The 19,768-nt window shown below is 46.6% G+C and overlaps 1 pseudogene; it reads left to right on the plus strand.

The window, feature by feature from the left end:
- LOC124692282 overlaps nucleotides 1-19,513 on the plus strand; it is a 32,294-nt pseudogene extending 12,781 nt beyond the window's left edge.
- Nucleotides 19,514-19,768: the final 255 nt, after the last annotated feature.

Raw genomic sequence — 19,768 nt, forward strand, 5'->3', positions numbered from 1 at the left:
CAACAGGATCACTAGGATCAAATGATGGAGTCAACAGACCTTTGATTAACATAATTTCTATAGCTTTGTTGGGAGTGTAGCGACACGTCGCCCACACCCCTAAATCCTTGAGTCCTTGAGCTCGCGGTCCTATAGCGACGTCGCCCGCACACCTCCCCCTCCGGCAGACGCGCCGTCCCGCGCCGCCCCCAGCTCCGCCGCGGCACCTCGCGATGTGCCTCGTGCCGCGCCCAGCTCTACGGTGGACATGCGCCGTGCGCCGACCAAGGAACGCATTGCCTTCCCTCCGAGGTGCACCGCGTATCTTGGGCAGATGATGTTGATGCTGATGGCTTTTGGCAGCCGAGACGCTTGTTCCGCTGCCTCACTCGTCGCGTCCTGCTTCCGTTGCCTCGACCCCGGCCACGCCGTCCGCGGCTGCACCAACCATGTGCGCTGCCGCATCTGCCTCATCTTTGGGCATGAGTCCAAGGATTGCGAGGATCGCAACCGTGGCTGGAGCCACGCGCTGGACATGAAGAGTTCTTTGGGCACCCCGCCACGCACTGCACCAAGGGAGCCGCCCAGGCCCGCTCCTCGTTGCGAGGCCACCCCGCCACCTTCGCCGCCGCACCACGCCGTCGCGGACACGCTTGACCTCGACGCCTCCAAGCCGGACCAAGTTGCCGACACACTCCAACTTCACAGAAGACTTCCTTATCGTCTTCACCTCCAAAGCTACCATGGACAGGCTCAATGGCGAGCACTTCATCAATGGGCGCGGCTTCCCGCTCATGGTGCAAGTTGGCGCACGTTATGTGTTGCTAGTTGTGTACTATGCGATTATGCATTAAAAGTATTCTTACTTGGATGGATGTGTCAACTGTTTTGTGTTAAATCCTTTTGTCTGGTATCACACACTCACAGTGATTGTGTGCAGGGTTTCATAACTGACCATGAAAGGGCATTGGAGGAGCTTTTCTGTGAGAGCGCGGAAGGCTTTAACAAGTACAATGCTTGTTTGAACACAATGGCTACTCGTATATCTACAGTATTTGCGTCAATGAGGGTATGTATATATCTGTTACATGCAAAAGCTTCTGTGCTTTTGACCTGGTCCTTGTGTTATGAGGATTGGTACAAGAGCGGAACAACTGCCTTACCACATCTGAGATTGTTGCCTAAAACTAGGGATGCAACTGGGGTGGGTCATCTGCTTTCCTGCCGTACCAACATAATTTATTTTAAAGTGAAGAGTGCCGACCTTTCAGATTTGCACACCACTCGGGGTTTGGACTTGCCGTAGCATCAAAGGCTAGACAATAAACTTGTTGTGGAGGCGCTAACAAACATCTGGATGGGTTGGGCCATTGATAGGGACAGTAAAAGAAAAGTAAAAAAGATAATCAGAAGTCAAATCCTTTTTGACTTCTACAAACTTCTGCTCCATTCTAAATTATCTGGTCTTATGCATGTATCTAGAAGTGTTTAAGTGTGTAGATACATACAAATTTAGACAAAGTTGAGACATTCTTTTGTGGACGGAGAGAGTATTTGTTTTCTTAGCCTTCAAGTATTTTGTAGTCTTCTAGCTATGAGTAGAGCTGAGTGTGAAGGCTAAAAACACCATCTGATTTCAAAGTAGCCCGATCTAATTCAAGCCTATAAATAGAGGTGATATCCTCTGGTAATGAACTCAGACTATGTACTCACTACCTATCAATGAATAGAACTTTCTGATTCTGTCTTAAATCTCTCGCGTTCAGAATTTTGGACCAACCTCTTGCTGCTCTGGGCAGTCCCTTGCCTCCAGAGCGATATCTGAAGGAGAACGTTGAAGTAGTTCCTTCAACCTTTGTGCTTTCCATATTGTAGCAGGAAAGTATAGTTGTTCCTCCACAACCTTGTGCCGCTTCAGCCATGATGAGCATGTGTGAAACTGGCAACGCAGCACATGTTGCCCAACACTTGAAATAGCATCTCTTGATGCATGGGAGACTAATGTAGTGAAAGTAACAACAGATAATCTTGGTGATAATTGATGCACTGAGAAGGGAAAGGAGCAGGCAGAATATGTGGATGCTCCACCAATTGTTTGAACTGCGTTACTGTAATAACTTTGTTACGATCCTCATTTCTTTGTATGTTTGGTTTCTTTCAACTTAAACAAGAACTCTAATGCCTGACATGTTGCAACTTGGTACAGAGCAACTGTGCACTTATTATTTAAATTGTTCTATAATCTATAGGAATTTCCCCGTGTGCACTACCGCGTTGCCAAGACCATTGATGCCTCTACAATGACAACACTTAGGGACATGGTGCCCACAAAGATAGCTGCTGTTGTGTGGAATTATCTCTCCAAATATAAAACGTCAATTCCTGAATTTCCGCAAACGGAAACTTGTGAACTGCTCATAGTAGACCGTTCGGTTGATCAGGTACATTTGAACATACATGTATATCTGAGTTCAACTTCTAGATTCATTCTACATGTAATACAATGCTATTAATTCTGCTGCTTCATCTCTTTTTCTGTATGCTGCAGATTGCACCAATAATTCATGAATGGACTTATGATGCCATGTGCCATGATCTGCTATTCATGGATGGTAACAAGTATGTACATGAGGTGAGCATGCAACCAGAACTTTTTTAATGTGGAATTCTTTCCTGCTGTTTCATTGGTTGATTACCGGATCTTTATATGTGACTGAAAAAGGTCCCAAGTAAAAATGGTTCAGCCTCGGAAAAAGAGAGGTCTTGTTGGAGGACCATGATCCTGTTTGGCTTGAACTTCGACATGCCCATATAGCAGATGTGAGATTACTTCTCAGTCCTTTCTATGTGGTTCTAGAATGTGACAGCTGTACACTTAACGACCATAATTTCCAGGCAAGTGAAAGACTCCATGATAAGATGACACATTTCGTCTCGAAAAATAAAGCTGCCCAACTACATCAAGCAAGGTTTGTCCATATATAGTTTTAAAAAAAGTACAGAACTAGGTGCGGTGGCTCTTTATTAACCAAAATAGGTTCACATTGGTGCCGTTATTCGTATGCGTTTCTTAGACTTTCATTTCTGTCTCGTGAACAAACAAGTTCAAATGAAATGCCTTGACAACATTAGGTTGATTGTTGAGAACTCATTATTAAGTATTAACTGCAAAAGTATGTTTTTTACCAAACTATCTGGTCTGTCTGTATTGTTTTCATAACTGTAAATTAAGCAGGTACTGTAGTGCAATATGATGTGCCTAGCAACAAAAGAAAGGATACAAAGTTAGTTTTTTAGTTAATTGAAATAACTTATTTCAAGTGATAACTTAGTTCCCGCAACAAACTTAAAGCTGTCTCTGTCAACTTAATTCTGTTAGAGTACTACTTGTCCTCCTAACCAGCTGGATCGGGAAACTGTTGGCAGCGTAAAACTGCGAATGGTAATCGCTAGATAGCTCGTCCTGAGGTTTGACAAGGCACAGGAAGACAGGGACCTATCGCTGCATGAGACGTGGCTACACAAGGAGCTCAAGCTTGCCTACTTGGGGCTGCCATCACTTGATCGCACCATTGCCCGTTAGCGTGCGCGGATCGCCTGCCTCCGTGATGGCGACACCAATACGGCATTCTTTCACTAGCGAGTGCACCTACCGCGAGCAGAAGAACAGGATCCACGCCATCCGTGTCGAGGGGCAAACGCTTACCGGCTCGCGGACATTGCCAAGGCTGCATTAATGCACTACGACGGCTTGCTGGGCACGGACATCAGCCGTGACTGCTTGCTGGACTTTGCCCAGCTGATTGACCCTGCCGATGGCTTGGATGCTCTAGAGGCTCACTTCTCCGGCAATGAGATCTGGAACGCTGTGAAGCGCATGACTACCCGCAAGGCGCCGGGCCCCGACGGGTTCACTGCCGAGTTCCTTCGTGCGTGTTGGAGTCAAGCAAGACTTCGCGAATGTCTTCCAGCAGCTGTGTGATCTCCGTGGCCAGGGCTTTCATCGCCTCAACCAAGCCTTGAGGGGTGGCCCTATTTCTCAGTAAGCGAGGTGGATGGTGATGGTAGTCGATGAAGATAACTTGTATGACGTTGATGAACTTTCTCGATCGATCCCTGTCGCCAATGCAACAACTCTCGACCCTACAAATATTTGCAACTCCACACACTTGCGCGCGTAGCCGCCGACCTCCCAATTCCCAATGCCCAATTCCCAATGGAATATTAGATCACACAAACTTTCAGTAGCAAAACACCAGATCGATGCACGAATTGGTGTGTATAATTTCAGCTGTATGCAAAGCAAACAAGTCTGGAACTAGTGTTTATCTTATACGTGGTCTAAACCTAATTTGGGGACACTCGTGGATATTATATAGTAGTTCAGGGCGACCTGGAACTTAAAAGTTCGACCAAGACTTGATACAAACCGACCCGAATAGGGTTCGGCCAAACTGGTTCGCGGAGCCAGGCTGGAAGTGCCGCCGGCATAGGCCGGCAGTGCCGCGGGGGGTGGCCGGCAGTGCCGCCCTGCCTGGCCAGCAGTGCTGCTGCGTCAGGGCGGCACCTGGCTGGCAGCCTGTGAAGGCCAGTAGTGCCGCTGGTGCTGTCTCCCGTTGACGCGCCTGCCTCCCTCTCCTCCCTCGCTCATCCATGGATTGTCCTCCATCACGCGTCCGTAGATTGTCTTCACGTCCAGCACCTCGTGCAACAGCTCGTCTTCCTGTGCAATGCTTGAATCTCCCTCGTACCTGATCATACATAGGTGCAAAGACTTAGGCAGTATAAAGTTCTCAACATGCTGTATCATTTAGGAGTGAATTCACTCTAGTAGCTTTGACTGTTAGGGAATATGCAACTTGTATTCCACGGGGGCCAAAGGCCACAATATATAGTACATGTACCGGTGTGCAATATGCAGGAAACCCTCTAACTGCTGGGGAAAATACAATATACAAATAGCTCACTAACACCCCCCTCAAACTCATGGTGGATCCACAACACTGGGTTTGGAGAGTAGAACTATGCTGCGCAACGAGGCTGGGCCTTCGTAAAGAAATCCCCCAACTGCAACTCTGAAGGCACATACTGAAGCGCAATAACCTGAACCTGCACATGGGCACGGATAAAAGAAGCATCAACACAAATATGCTTGTTAAGCTCATGCTTCATAAGATCACGTGCAATACTGATAGCACTATACTGTGAGACAAGAGAGTCGCGGCCTCGTGGGTACCACAAACAACACCGCGAAGAGAGTCGAGCTGGCGCCAGATAGCAGCACTGCCGAAGACGAACCAGAGATAGATACAGAACATCACCACACGGCTGATAACGCTTACGAAGGCGAGCCCACATGTCGGTGACGGTACTGAGGCCCATAAAGTCAGAAGAAAATTGCGGTAGAACATTGGAGGTGAGAACAGCCGCATCACGAGCATCATCATCCATCCACTGGGTGTAAGCAGTTAGGTCCAGCCGGTAGGTCTCAAGAGCGGCAGAATACTCGTGGGCCTTCCGATCATACGCAACAATGGCCGCATCATCCGCACTCTTAGCTTTATCCTGGTCAGCCTGAGGAGCATCGGCAGCAAGAGCGGGTGGAGTCGGTGGAGTAGGAGCCGTAGGAGCAACGGGGAGACCTCGCCGGACACCACACCCCAAAGACGGAGATCACGCATATGAATGCGCATAAAGGCAGCGAAATCAGGGTAATTCACGCCATAAAAATCACGGGGCAGCGAGGAATCGCAACATAACTAGACATTCTCTCGCTTTTTTTGGATTTTTTTTTTGGATCGGGTCAACTCCCGATGGAAACCAACCAAACGAAGCAAATCAACCAGACGTCCCTGCGGGCGCGACGACAACGAGTGCCGAGGCCGGGACGTGGGGGCGACGGCCCGACAGGGAGGTGGCGGCCGACGGGGAGGCGATGGGCGGCGGCCGGTGACCAAGAAGATGGGGAGGCGGCGGTGGCCGGAGATAGGACGGCCGGCGAGGTGAGGAGGGAGATGAGACGGCTGCCACAGACGACGACAGCGACAACACGCGGAGGAGTTGCAGCATCCAAAAGAATTAGCCTAACCCTAACCTGGCTCTGATACCATGTTAGGGAATATGCAACTTGTATTCCACGGGGCCAAAGGCCACAATATATAGTACATGTACAGGTGTGCAATATGCAGGAAACCCCCTAACTAGTGGGGAAAATACAATATACAAATAGCTCACTAACATGCACGAGCCCTTGTAATGGGTCCAATCCTGACTTCATTGGACTTGAGTTTCATAGCAACATCTTGATCATCATGAGCTCATCAGCCTCACCCACCTGGTGACCGGGAGCTCCACGTGTCTTCCTCAAGCTTTATCGAGCGCGCGCTCGATTTCATCTTGTGGCCTTTCCTTTTCGAAGTGATACGTCGGTATGGGTTCGGAGATCGCTTCTGGAGTGGCTGGCGATTTTTTTGCCATCGGCTAGCACACGGGTGCTGATAAACGGAGAGTCAGGCCCCCAATTTGGCACTGGTGTGGACTTATGCAGGGTGGCCTGTTGTCGCCCCAGCTCTTCGTCCTTGGCGTCGATGCCCTGGGGCGCCTCTTCCAGCACGCGACCGATGCTGGCATCCTACAGCAGTTGCACCCACGGTGCACCGTCCCGGCGTTCTCACTTTACGCCGATGACATGGTCATGTTCTGCCTGCCCACGATGGATGTCGTCGTGGCCGTGCGCGAGATCTTGCTGCTGTTCGGCCGCGTGTCAGGGCTGCAGGTCAACTTCGCGAAGAGCTCCGCCACGCTCATTCACCGTGACCTAGACGACACCACGTTGGTGGTTCAGGAGTTTGGCTGTCCCATCGTCGAACTGCCGATCACCTACTTTGCCATCTCACTAAATTTGCAGCGCCCAACTTCTGCACAGATGCAACCTCTGGTTGAGCGTGCCGCAGCTGGTCTGCCCACTTGGAAGGCAAAGCTCATGACCAAGGCAGGACGAGTGGCACTTGTCAAACCGGTGATCAGCGCTATCCCGATCCACCAGCAGCTTGTGTTGGGGCCTCCCAAGAAAACCCTGAAGCTCATCGATAAAATCAAGAGGGGATTCCTCTGGGAGGGGAAAAAAGAGGCCAAGGGCGGCAACTGCCATGTCAACTAGCAACGTGTTTGCAAGCATATTGCTTATGGAGGGCTAGGCGTGCCAGACCTGGAGCACACCAGTCTTGCCCTACGCCTGGTGCCTATGGTTCTCTCGCAGTGACAACAGGAGAGCATGGAGCGACCTTGACTTGCAATTCATCGACGAGGAGCGATCGCTATTCTTCGCTCCACCACTATGGTGGTTGAGAATGGGCAGAAGGCTCTCTTTTGGGAAGACCGATGGATCAGTGGTCGTGCAGTCCGCGAGATGGCACCCATGTTATATGCCTGCATCCCAGAGCGCCGGCATAAGAACCGGGCCGTTGCCCAAGGACTGCAGGGGAATAGCTGGGCTCGTGTCATCCACGGCATCCTCGGCGTCCACGAGATTGGCCAATATCTGCAGTTGTGGGTGGCCATTGTGCACACGACCCTATCCCAGGAGCCTGACAGGCTCATCTGGAAGTGGACCGAGAGCGGCATCTAACACCGCCAAGTCATGCTATCAAGGGTTGTTCTAAGGCTTGATCATGTCCGGTTCATGGAAGCTCACCTGGAAGACGTGGGTGCCGCTGCGCGTCAAGTTCTTCTGCTGGCTTGCAGGCCTTGATCGCTGCTGGACCGCGGAGCACCTGGCTCGGAGAGGCCTGTAGCACCACCCCAGGTGCTTGCTGTGGGATCAGGTCCTAGAGACCATGCGCCATCTCATCCTCGCATACCCATTCTCTTGGCAGGTTTGGCATGAGGTGCTGGCCCACCTGCGCATGACGTGCCAACCGCCTGCTAACGACGATGCCGACGATGCCACCCTCAACGGCTGGTGGCGCAAGGCTATGCAGGACACGCCGAAGCCACTTCGCAAGGGATTGGACTCCATCACTCTGTTAACGCCATGGCTAATCTGGAAGTACCGCAACTCTTGTGTCTTTGACAGAGCCCGGCCCTTGGTTCGTGATCTGGTGACAGACTGACAGCCATCTTCGATGAAGCAGTGCTCTGGGCAAGAGCTGGAGTGAAAGGCCTGAGGGTTGTGCTGCCAACGGACATGGGACGTACACTGATGTAATTCAAAAACATGTACCTTGCTCCTAGGAGGATTGTAACAAACTCTATCTTTTCAATGAAATGAAACACAAAAGTCTTTTGCGTTTCCTCAGAATATTTACCACAAGGGTTGTGTATTTTCCCCATTCTACAAGGGGCTGTCTGCATATTTACCACAACTGTACGTGTATATGTACTGGCCCATGGCCTTCAGGAAATACAAGTTGCATATGTCCTAACAAATTCTATGTATTGATTCAATTTTCTTTTCTTATGCTTAGTTGAATGTGTCCATTTTTGTTTGTTTTGTCTGGACTTCTCTAGCTAGTGCTCATTTCTTTCTGTTTAAAATTTCAGAACTGGAGCAGAGTTATCAACTAGGGACCTGCAAAAAATGGTTCAAGCTCTTCCACAGTACAGTGATCAAATTGACAAGCTTTCTCTGCATGTCGAGGTTGGTTGTTATGTTGTACGTGATATTGTTCAAAGTCTTAAGATCAGTACTTGTTGACTGTTTTTTTTTTGTATGAACACAAAACAATGCATGTGAATGTATTAGCTCTAGATTTTCTTTCGAATCTGGTGTTCTGTGGCCCTACCCATCAACTACTTAGCACAAAGGAACTGTTAAAGTATATGTGGATTGCCCATCTCCTCTCCATCAGTTCGGACTTTTTGGTTTTACTGATTGGTGCATGAAACTTAATATGGTATTGGAGCAGAGGTCTTGAGTTCAAGTCTCGGCTTTCGCAAACAAACGAACAACGTCAAAGCCTTTTTCCCCAAGCAAATTGGGGTAGGGTAGATATGAAACCCAACAGAAATAAAAGGAAACCAAAACAAGAAGGAAAAGGAAAAAAAGAGAGTAAAGTAAGATTCCGGCACATATATCGCTGATCTCCATGCAGTCCTATCAAGAGCCAAGACTTTAGGTACATTCTAATCCCTCAAGTCTCTTTTTACCGTCTCCGCCCAAGTCAACTTTTGTCGTCCTCTACCCCTTCTAGTCTCCTCCATACTCTTTAGAATTCCACGGTTAACTGAAGGCCTCCGCTGGATATGCCCAAACCACCTTAGTAGGTGTTGGACTAGCTTCTCGTAGACCGGTGCGACGCCCCTAGCCCATTGCGAATTACCTCGTTCCTAATCCGGTCCTTTCTTGTATGACGGACATCCATCGTAGCATGCAGATCTCATTTGTTGGATGTGTCTTCTGCCCCATATAGCATCACCGGTTTGACTGCCCTCCTATAGAACTTACCTTTTAGCTTTTGTGGGGCCTTTTTGTCACATAGGATACCAGATGCTCACCGCCACTTCATCCACCCTGCCTTGATCCCGTGGCAAACATCCTCGTCGATATCTCTCAGTTTTCGCACTTTGAAATATAAATTGCTCTTGCCCTCTTTCTGTCCATGTGTAGGCCATCGAGTCACAGTGAGAGGGGGTGTTAAAGTACATGTGGATTGCCCACCTCTCTTAATTTGCACTTTTCGTTGTACTGGTTGGTGTATGAAACTTAATAAGAACGATTTTACTAGAATCAATGGTGGTGGCACATCTACAGTGTGAATGTGTGGGGTCAATAGAGCACGATTTCCTTCATCAAACTAGTTGAAATAGAGTTGCCACTTAACAAACCTAAGAAATGCTGAAATCAAAAGATTTATGTCATGAGCATGGCAGGATATGGCCTATTCGAGGTAACCCTGGACACAAGAGGCGGGCACTGCCAGCTGCACGTCAAGGGAATTGATCACTTTTGACTTAATTTGAACTGATAGCAAAGGACCTTTTTTCTTTTCTTTTGGAATGATAGACATGGATTCCTGAAAAAAATTAGTTGGTCCTAGGAGGAACTAGAGACCAAATTCAGTTAGGTGGGAGTGAGGCTCGAACCCTGGCTAGCTAGCTCATCATCTCACGTCCTCACATGCTAGCCAGTATAAGATGCACGACCTTTCTCAGATATGAATCCCTTAAGGATAGCAACTGACAGTTAAAGATACCAACTAATGACCCCAATCCTTAACTAGCGGCTGGATGGGCTTGGTGCATTTGGCTGCTGGGAAGAGTATCCCTGGCCCATATGATATCATGTGTTGTTCACCTAATACATATGATATCATGTGTTGTTCACCTAATACGGTTTGTGATATCAATGGAAGGTACCGGTGGCAGTTGGTTGTCAACTTGTCTTTTTTTTTTTGTTTGAAAAAAACACAAAAAAGATTGTGTCTCGTTTCATTGAAAAGGAAGAAGAGTATTTACAAGCCTATGCAGGCTGGGTACAAGTTGGTCCAAAGACACAACTAGTGTACATCCGATGTGTTTGGCAGAAGAACCCCAAGTCTTAAGGCTCCTGCCCGTGCCCAAAGACTGGTTTCAGCCTTAATCGTACTAATCATGTGCAGTTTGGACATGCCTCATCGAGGGTGCATTCATTTTGCTGCTTCCAAATCAGCCAGGAGGTGAGCAGCGTCAAGGATGCCAGACCTTTCCTCAATGGTTTGGGTGTTGCGCTTGGTGCCACCAGTCCACGAGCTTGGTGCCTTGCAGTGGAGGGGAGCAGGTGGCGTGCACCCAGGCTAGAACCTTGAACCACACTTGCTGAGCAAACGGGCAGTCAATGAGTAGGTGCTGCATCGTTTCAGGGCATTGGTCGCACATAACACAGTTGTCCTTGTGAGCTACTTCTGCCACTGCTGCTCTTCATCCTGAGCAGACGTCGCCGCGGTTGCCCATCACTGCACGTGAGTTCTTTGTTTTGGATGCGGTTGCCGTGATCTCCTGGACTCGTCACTGCTGTGGTTTTTCACGTTGCTGCTGCTCACCCTTATATGTCACCACAACCAGGCTGACATCCTGAGTTTAAAAACCATTTTTCTCAGGTATTTTATGCTCCCTCCGTTTCAATGAATAAGGCGCCCTCGTTTTACGTGCTTTTTGTTTGACCAAGAATTACTTCAAATATATAAAGATTGTTTGTATGAAATTAGCATTATTAGAAAGTGCTTTTCAATATGAATCCAACGATACTAATTACATATAATATAATCAAGATTTTGTTGCTCAATTTTTATGGTCAAAGTTCGTCTTGGAATACGCGTGCGCCTTATTCCTTGAGACGGAGGTAGTAGGATTTACGGTTGCCAAAATTTTTGGTCTGCATTTGGCTCAGATATATTTTAATTTTTTTATTCTAACACTTATGCAGCATATTTTTTATTTGAGGAAACACAAGGCATCTGTCTATGTATTCTTGTGTATATAGATGGAAAGGTTACTCCCTCCGTTCCTTATTAGTTGTCACTGATTCACATTGTGTATAGGTACATCCGAATCTGTGACAAGTAATATGGAACGCAGGGAGTAGAAAATAGTTAGGAAACCCCCAAGAAGGGGCTCAGTACAAGGCAACACGGTACACAGGGGTTTAGTTGACATCTCACTTCCCAGGCAAACACACCCTAAGCCCTAGGGTGATGGTGCGGGCTCAAAGTTAGGCTTCTTTTTTTAGCAGAACCTTTGAAAGTGCAACTGTTGCGATGCTTCCACAGCATGCAGGAGGTGAACAGGACCATCAAGGCACCATTGCGAAGATCCTTGTGTGAATGGGCATTGGCATTAGGCCACCAGTCCACACGGGGCTCGCTGGGGTAGGAAGGGCGGAAGGGGAATCTGATCCAGGACAGGACTTCGTCCCACTCATGCCTCAAGAAGGAGCAGTCTGCCAGGAGGTGCGCCATGGTCTCAAGTGATGTGCTGCAAAACAAACAGGCCGAGTGGCGAAGGAGGTCATGGTGTGCTATGCGTTCGGCAGTCCAACACCTCTCAAGGGCAGCAAGTAGGAAGAAAATTTAATATTGCGCAGTGCCCAGGAGCGCCAGGTAAGCTGCCAAGCTCTGTGTCTAGCGGAACCCTATATGGCTGTAGCAAGATCGAGCCGTGTGGTGCCGTTCTTAGTCCAACGCCAAACAGGGCGGCCGGGTTGGTCATTGAACTGCACTTGGGACACGGCACATGAATGCTCCAGGAGCTGGATGAGTTTTTCCAAGCTAAAGTGATCCACGGGTGTCGATGACACAAGAATGGTTTTGCGCAGCCATGGCCACCAGTGGCGGACCTAGAACCAAGAGGAACTGGTGGACTCGTGTAAATCAGATGTATCCTTCATTTAAGTTGGGTCTCATACACTACACATAAGACTAATATGAAGGAAAACATCTTTGGACCCTATATCCCATGCACCATGGTAGGACTACCTAGGTACGCCCCTGATGGCCACCGCCCTCAGCTTGCTGAATCTCTTGGTCACATGACCATATACCCCAGAAGATGTTCCCTGCGCACATGAAGGTGGAGGCGAAGAACATGGTTTTCTCCAACGCCGAGAACTGCAGCTCAAGGCCGCCCCAGGATTGCTCATTGTCTGTGTGGCTAAACCACAGCCAACAGAGGTGCAGAGCAACTCCGGCGCACTCCAGATCTTGGGCACTTAGCCCGCCATACTCTACTGGCCGGCGCGCGCGCTTCAAATTGACGAGGATGTTACCCCATTATCATCTTTATGGTCCTCCCGTATGAATCCCTGACGCACTCATGTTGTGTTTATCGTGTGAAACTGAAATGCTTTTGCGCTATATTGTATGTTTCATAATTAAATAGTACTACAATTACTATTTGACTTGTTATATTTGTGTCTATTGTTTGAAGCATAAAAAAATAATGTGTCTATTTCTGTTCATTCAGATTGCAGGAAAGCTCAACAGCATAATAAGGGAGCAATGTCTTCGAGATGTTGGACAGCTAGAGCAAGATCTTGTTTTTGGTGATGCTGGGACAAAAGAATTAATCAATTTTTTTAGGACACAATTGGTATTTTTTCATTTGAACTACATGGAATGACATATTGGATTTCTTTGGACATTATATTTAGATATTTACTGACTCAATGCAGGGTGTAAGTCGTGAAAATAAGTTGCGTTTGCTGATGATTTATGCAGCGATCAATCCAGAGAAGTTTGAAAGTGATAAGGGTACAAAATTGATGCAGGTAATCTTTGGTTCTATATTTATTGGCCAATCTCACGATGTTTTGTGCTTAATTTGTGTAACCTCTCGGTTAAATGCAGTCTTATGTTTTCAGCTGCTGTATCTCTTTTAGTTCCGATGTAAATATTCCTTTTCTATTAGATATATACAGCACAGGTTAATATCTTGAAATATTATGTTTGGGACGTGCTTTGCATTCATAGTTAGGTAACTGGTTAGACCTTCACTTTAGTGTTGCGAGTTTTTGTTTTGTCTTTTCTCGTAAGTGAACATCTGCAGTTCTTGTAATGAGCCGAAAATATTACTTTTATGATGTGATAAATGTTGGAGGAAGTAGGCAGATCCATCCCATATATTTGACATACGACATGAAAGAAATAGTGAGATGATGTAGCACTCTCTTGGGGCATCCTTTTTATGTAGCTCTAGGGCATGTACAACGCAAGGTGCTTCTGCACAAGTGCTTGTGGAGGCAGAACTTTGCCATGTCACTAAGCACTTGTCTAACCAATATTACCAATTCTATGGAGGTGCCTAAATTCCGGAGCACTTGCTTAAGATTTTTAATGTCCACGCTAGCAAGTTATACTTGTGATGTCAATGTCCACACATCATCCATGTGATTTGGATTACAGCAGTCCTGTAATTGCATAGGGCAGTGGACTCATGAATCCATGCTGTATGTGTACCATAGTGCTGCAATGACCCTAATTTCTTGCAATTGCTTTAGCTTAGGAATGGTTATGTATTTTTCTTGGTATCAACAATCTGATATGGTTCTTCAAAAGGGTAGTCTGCTACTTCTGTTGGAGTTACTAGAACCTCCCAGTCCCAGACCCAAACAAACAGTACAAAGGTATAGTTATTCTGTGGTCTAGTAGCACACGTGCAATCACCAGCAGCAGTTCAGCCGTGATGATTATTCGGGCACCAGGCTAAAGCACCTTACGGAAAAAAGTTAACTTTCGAGAGCACCTGAGCTACACCGAAGCAAAGTCAGGCTCTCCTGACCCTGTCTAAGCACCCTGTGAGTCTGATACAACACCATCAACAACATGAACTTTTTCCGAAGCAAGTTGATATGAAACCCAACAGAAACACCCTGTGAGTCTGATGATGCAAAATAAAAAAAGGCTCTCCTCACCCTGTGAGTTTGATGATGCAAAAAACCGTGTTCTTTTTCTAGCCACTCATCTAACCACCTGCATTGTACACTCTTATAGAAAATGATTATAACTTGGCATACAGTTACTGTAAAATTTAGCATTTAGCAATGCATACTGTAATTTAATGCCTACAACACAAAGGTGACATTTGAGTTAACTCTTGGCTATGGAAGTTTTTAAAGTAATGTATGAGATATGCTAAATCTGCCTCCTATAAAATTGCTAAATAAGTAATAACACTTGAATATATGACACTATCATGCATGCACATGTGGTTTTCATACTGGACAAGTATCAACGCATAGCTGTCCTGGTACTCCTTCCTTCCGAGTTTATAAGGCCGGTACATACGTTTAGGTCCTCAGTTTGATCTCAAGGTACGTGCAGTCCTTATGAACTTGGAAAGAGGGAGTACTATGTATTTGGTTGATTACAGGTGAATAGTAAGGAACTGCGAATCTTAGCATGTGTGAAATCTTATTTCAATGACACATGATTCGGAAAGGCTTTGTTATCTCTGTCGCTTAGCTTGGGGGTACCTCTTTTAATCTTACTGTTAAGCAAAACTATTTTCAGAATCACATAACTGGTCGTACCTATGAAATGACAATGCAGTGGTATCAACTTGCATATGGGTGGTAGTTTTTGGAATTCCCCTATTAATATCAATGCTGATTCTATCTTTGATCATTTGGGATGAAACCTTAAGCTATTATGTTTGTTGGCAGTTGGCAGGATTATCCGCTGATGACATGATTGCTGTGAATAATATGCGTTGCTTATGCGCCGATACAAAAAAGGCCTCAGGAGGAGGTTTTACTCTAAAATTTGATGTTCACAAGGCAAAAGCTCTAGTTTCCATCGTAACTTATTTGTATACGTAATTTGAATGTCAGAGTTTGCTCATTTGTTCATTTTGAGAACAGAAAAAACATGGACATAGAAAAGAGCGAACAGGGGAAGAATCAGCATGGGCATTGTCCCGATTTTATCCAGTTTTGGAGGTATGAACTTAAAATTTTATCTTTGTATCTACCCAAACATGTTCATTCAGATTCTGGGCATGGGCTTTATATAATTATTTCTTCGTGTACAAGTTCTTATTTATGCACTTTCTTACTGCTGGTGCTGGTTTCACCAAGATCTGCTAAGCTATCTGTTAAAATTTTGTCGAATATGTGTACAAGTTGTGCTATAGGGACTTGTAACTGGGTGAGGGTTAGGTATTCACATCGAACGTGTAACCCTGGCAGCGGCAGGGTAGCAAAATTAGACTAAACGAAAGCTGGTAGGCTAGATATAAGGTCACAAGAGGGACGGCCCAGGGTGCTGGTCATAGGGGTAACCAGATTGGCCGTGGCGTGGTGGTTGAGATGCATCTGATGGCCCTGCCAGTCTTTGTCGTCGGTTGTACTATGTCGATTTAGTACATGGGGAGAAGCGCCCATAGTCATGCCCCGGGGAATTGGTGATTTCACCAAACCTTGTGAACAAATCTCGGTGTTGTGCTTGCGTAACCTCGTTTGACCGAACATGCACCTTGGATTTTGACACTATCTGACAAAGAAAATCCTTATACCGCTTATCTTATATTCTCAACTATTCTATACGGCTATACATCGTGTTGCAAGCCTCACTTTTAACCATTTTTTTATTTAGTACCATTGTGAAGGATCAGTTCAACAATACAAAGATTTGTACATAACATATCAAGATAATGTTCAGTTGTGTTTGATGAAATTACAAAAATGATGCAGAGTATTTAATACAAAGGCACACCAAAAGTTTGTATTTACAGGACTTATTTCACAAATCTCTTGCTATTTCAAGATTTTTGTAGGGTTCATCTTGACAGCTCCTTAGCATAGGCATTGAATGTCTATGTGCAGTTCAGTTATCATTTTTGTGCATATAAAATGAGCTTCCTTTTGTACAGGAGTTGATTGAGAAGCTCAGCAAGGGTGAATTACCGAAAGATGAATATAACTGCATGAACGACCCTAGTCCCAGTTTCCATGGACTACCTAGCACTACCAGCACCTCAGCCCGCACAAGCCCAGCTCACTCGATGAGATCCAGAAGGACGGGTGGCTCATGGGCTAGGCCTCGCGGTTCTGATGATGGATATTCCAGGTCAGTGGTGGATACTCTCCAAGTCGAACCTTGTTAGAACTAATCTAGAACTCCGATGCTCGTGATTATCTGTGGATGGATTCCTGTCTATGTTTGTGTGAATAGCCAGGAGTTCTGTTCCTATATGTGCACCGGCTGTAGAGTTTAAAGAGTCATTGACTACTGATTGTTGGCCCTAAAACTACGAGTCTCCGATTCGGATGAACTGGAGAGCGGTGGAGAGAAAGGGGTGAACGAAAACAAGTGAATGATTTGCCACACTTTCTCATTTCTCAACCCTATATATATAGGGGTTGAGTGACCACAAAGTCAAAAGGTAACGTCCAGTCTGACACCGAGTGGACGGGTCGCTGAGGTCTACCACGGCCGAATCACTGTAGCTACGTCTAGCACATCCTACTCACTTTAGCTGACGCCTAACACGTCCTAATCTACGTGCTCTGTACCTGGCTGTACAGATGCTGACACACTACTCGGGTCTGAGCTAACTGCTCATAGCCAAACTCGCACCGCTGACTTTGGGAGCCAGCTAATATTGAATCGACTTGGGACAGGCCCCGAGTCAGTATGCTCCTAGAAACACAGGCCTATTCTAACAATCACTTGCTAGGCTCGAGTTCTGGTGACATCTCCAGCATGGTGATGCTTGACCGCAGCTGTGCAACGCGGAGTCAACGAAGGGGCTTGGTCAGCATTTCGGCGAGCTGGTATTCGGTTTGCATGAACTAGCTGATGTTCGGTTGGCACGAACTCCAACTCAATCTTCTTTGTTTCCATGGAGTCCCGAATGAAGTGGTACTTGAACTAGATGTGCTTGGATCACTCGTGGAACATGTGGGATTCTTGGCAAGCGCGATAGACGACTTGTTGTCGACCTTGAGCATCACTTGCTCAGCTTCGCTGTTGCTGAACTCGGCCAGCAACTGAGCCATCCAGATCCCTGGCAAGTTGCTGTGGCGGTAGCCACGTATTCCGACTCGCAGCACCCAAACCTCTTCCATACCTACACCCGTGTAGCGTGGATCCGATGATGTAACAAAGGATGCGCTTTACTGCCGCGAGGTGATCCTCCATCGAGTCTCCATGAAGCACGACACAAATCCTACTCCGAAGGTCAGATCCGGTCGGGTGTGCACTAAGGCTGGACGTATGGGTCGATCTTTCAGCTCGGCCCGAGTTTTCCTGGGCTTGCCCCGAGCTTGGCTCGGCCCGCTAGATCACTGGACCGAGCCGAGTTCATTTTGTTGGACCGCAGCGAGCTCGGGTCGAGCCAGGCTCGGCTCGGTCCAGCTCGTTTGGTTCGCACTTTTTTTTTTGGAATTGATTCTGTGCAAATTGGGCTGTCTTCCTGTCTACTCCCATCGGTGCTCGAGTACTCAGCATCACTCGCAGGCCCCGTGTTGCACTTGGACAGCTTTACGCGCGGCTCCGTGGGCACATGGCAGGGATTGGTCCTGGCCATCCCTGCCTTCTCCAGCAACTTCTGGGCATATGCCGACTGGGAGATGTCGATCCTGCCTAGCCCTTGTTGCACCTCAATGCCGTGATAGTAGGCATCAAGCGACTCGCATACCTTAACAGTGGCGTTATGAAATCAATGCCAGTGGCGTGATGAAATCACTGTAGCTGATGTCTAGCATGTCCTTATCTACCTACTCTGTACCCGGCTGTACAGGTGCTTGGGTCTGAGCTGACCGCTCATACCTGGATCCACACTGCCAAACACAAGCCTATTCTAACACTGAAATTACTAAATAATCTCTGCCAGTGCGGAAAATACCCATGCAAGAACTACTGTGTCTAGAATAGGAAAACTGCACATGCAGTCCTTGTACCTCCGTAAAATGAGTATCTATGTCTGTGCTTTCAGAAGTGTGATTTAAATCCGTATGCTTAGTAACCTTTAGGTTCTGCTAGCCAGTGATGCTTTAATTTAATTTCTTTCAGTTTTTGGCCTAACATGGAAATGATTAATGCCAAACTAATCATGACATGCCTGTATATAAATCTGATTGCAACTTGGCAAGTTATCGTGAACCCGTTAATGATAAGATCAAATAGATCAAATCAGTACACCTTGAAGTGTATTTGACTGATTAAGTTGTGTTCATTGATCGTATTTGGGAAATTGAAGATGTCCATATTTTCTGCTATGTAATACGACCAGTTAAAATCCTTATATAAGCATGCAATGGCTACTTGACATTATGAGCATTTTGCAGTGATTCTGTATTGAAGCACGCGTCCAGCGATTTCAAAAAGCTTGGCCAGCGAATATTTGTTTTTGTCATTGGTGGTGCTACTCGATCAGAGGTGTGCAGTAATATTCTCTCACTTGCTCGTCACTTCTGTATTGCCGTTGTGGCTTTAGGTTCATTTATGGTTTACTCTAGTCAATTTTCAACACCCACAGTTCCGTACGGGCATACTAATCTGCATGCAGTAACCAATGAATGCAATTTGCAGTTACGGGCTGCACACAAACTCACATCCAAGCTGAAGCGAGAGGTCATCCTCGGTTCGTCCAGCCTTGATGACCCACCCCAGTTCATCACAGTAAGTAGTTTGAATTGTTGTTTATGTCGTATTGAATGCAAAGACCTTGCGATATTGATCAAGTATATGGCCTACAGAAACTGAAGATGATGTCAGCCGAAGAGCTGACACTGGATGACCTTCAGATATAAAAGCACCATGCTTCATGCACATGGGCTGTGGCGCCATCCGCCCGATTGTACTCATTTTGCTATTAACTTTGTGATCGTTAAGCCAGTTTACACGCTAATTGCATCAAACCACATCAATACATCAAGCTGTATCATATTCATTCTGTACGGAATGGCTTCCCAAAACTGGCTACTTGTAATTGAATGTGTACATAACAATGCCAGCAACTGTAACTATGTGAGGATTGTTTTAGGACACAACTGTAACTGGATGACCTCTGGGCGCCCTATAGATAGCCAAATTCACAATGCAGCTCTCACTCTTCTCTAGCCCATTTGCATGCATGAACTAAAAAAAGTTACTGGCTCTCAAGAGTATGCCGAGGGATAAATGTCCTGGCCCGGATGGATTCTCTGCTCGTTTCTTCACGGCTTGTTGGGGTATCATTAAGACGGACATCACGGCAGCCTTCAGCTCTATGTCTCGCGTTGACTGTCGTGGATTCAGGGCGGTTAATGGAGCACTCATCACTCTTATTCCTAAGAAGGAGGGAGCTGAGAAAGTCCAGGACTTCAGGCCTATCA

The sequence above is a fragment of the Lolium rigidum genome, chromosome 2, assembly GCF_022539505.1.
Source record: "Lolium rigidum isolate FL_2022 chromosome 2, APGP_CSIRO_Lrig_0.1, whole genome shotgun sequence".
NCBI classification, from domain to species: domain Eukaryota; kingdom Viridiplantae; phylum Streptophyta; class Magnoliopsida; order Poales; family Poaceae; genus Lolium; species Lolium rigidum.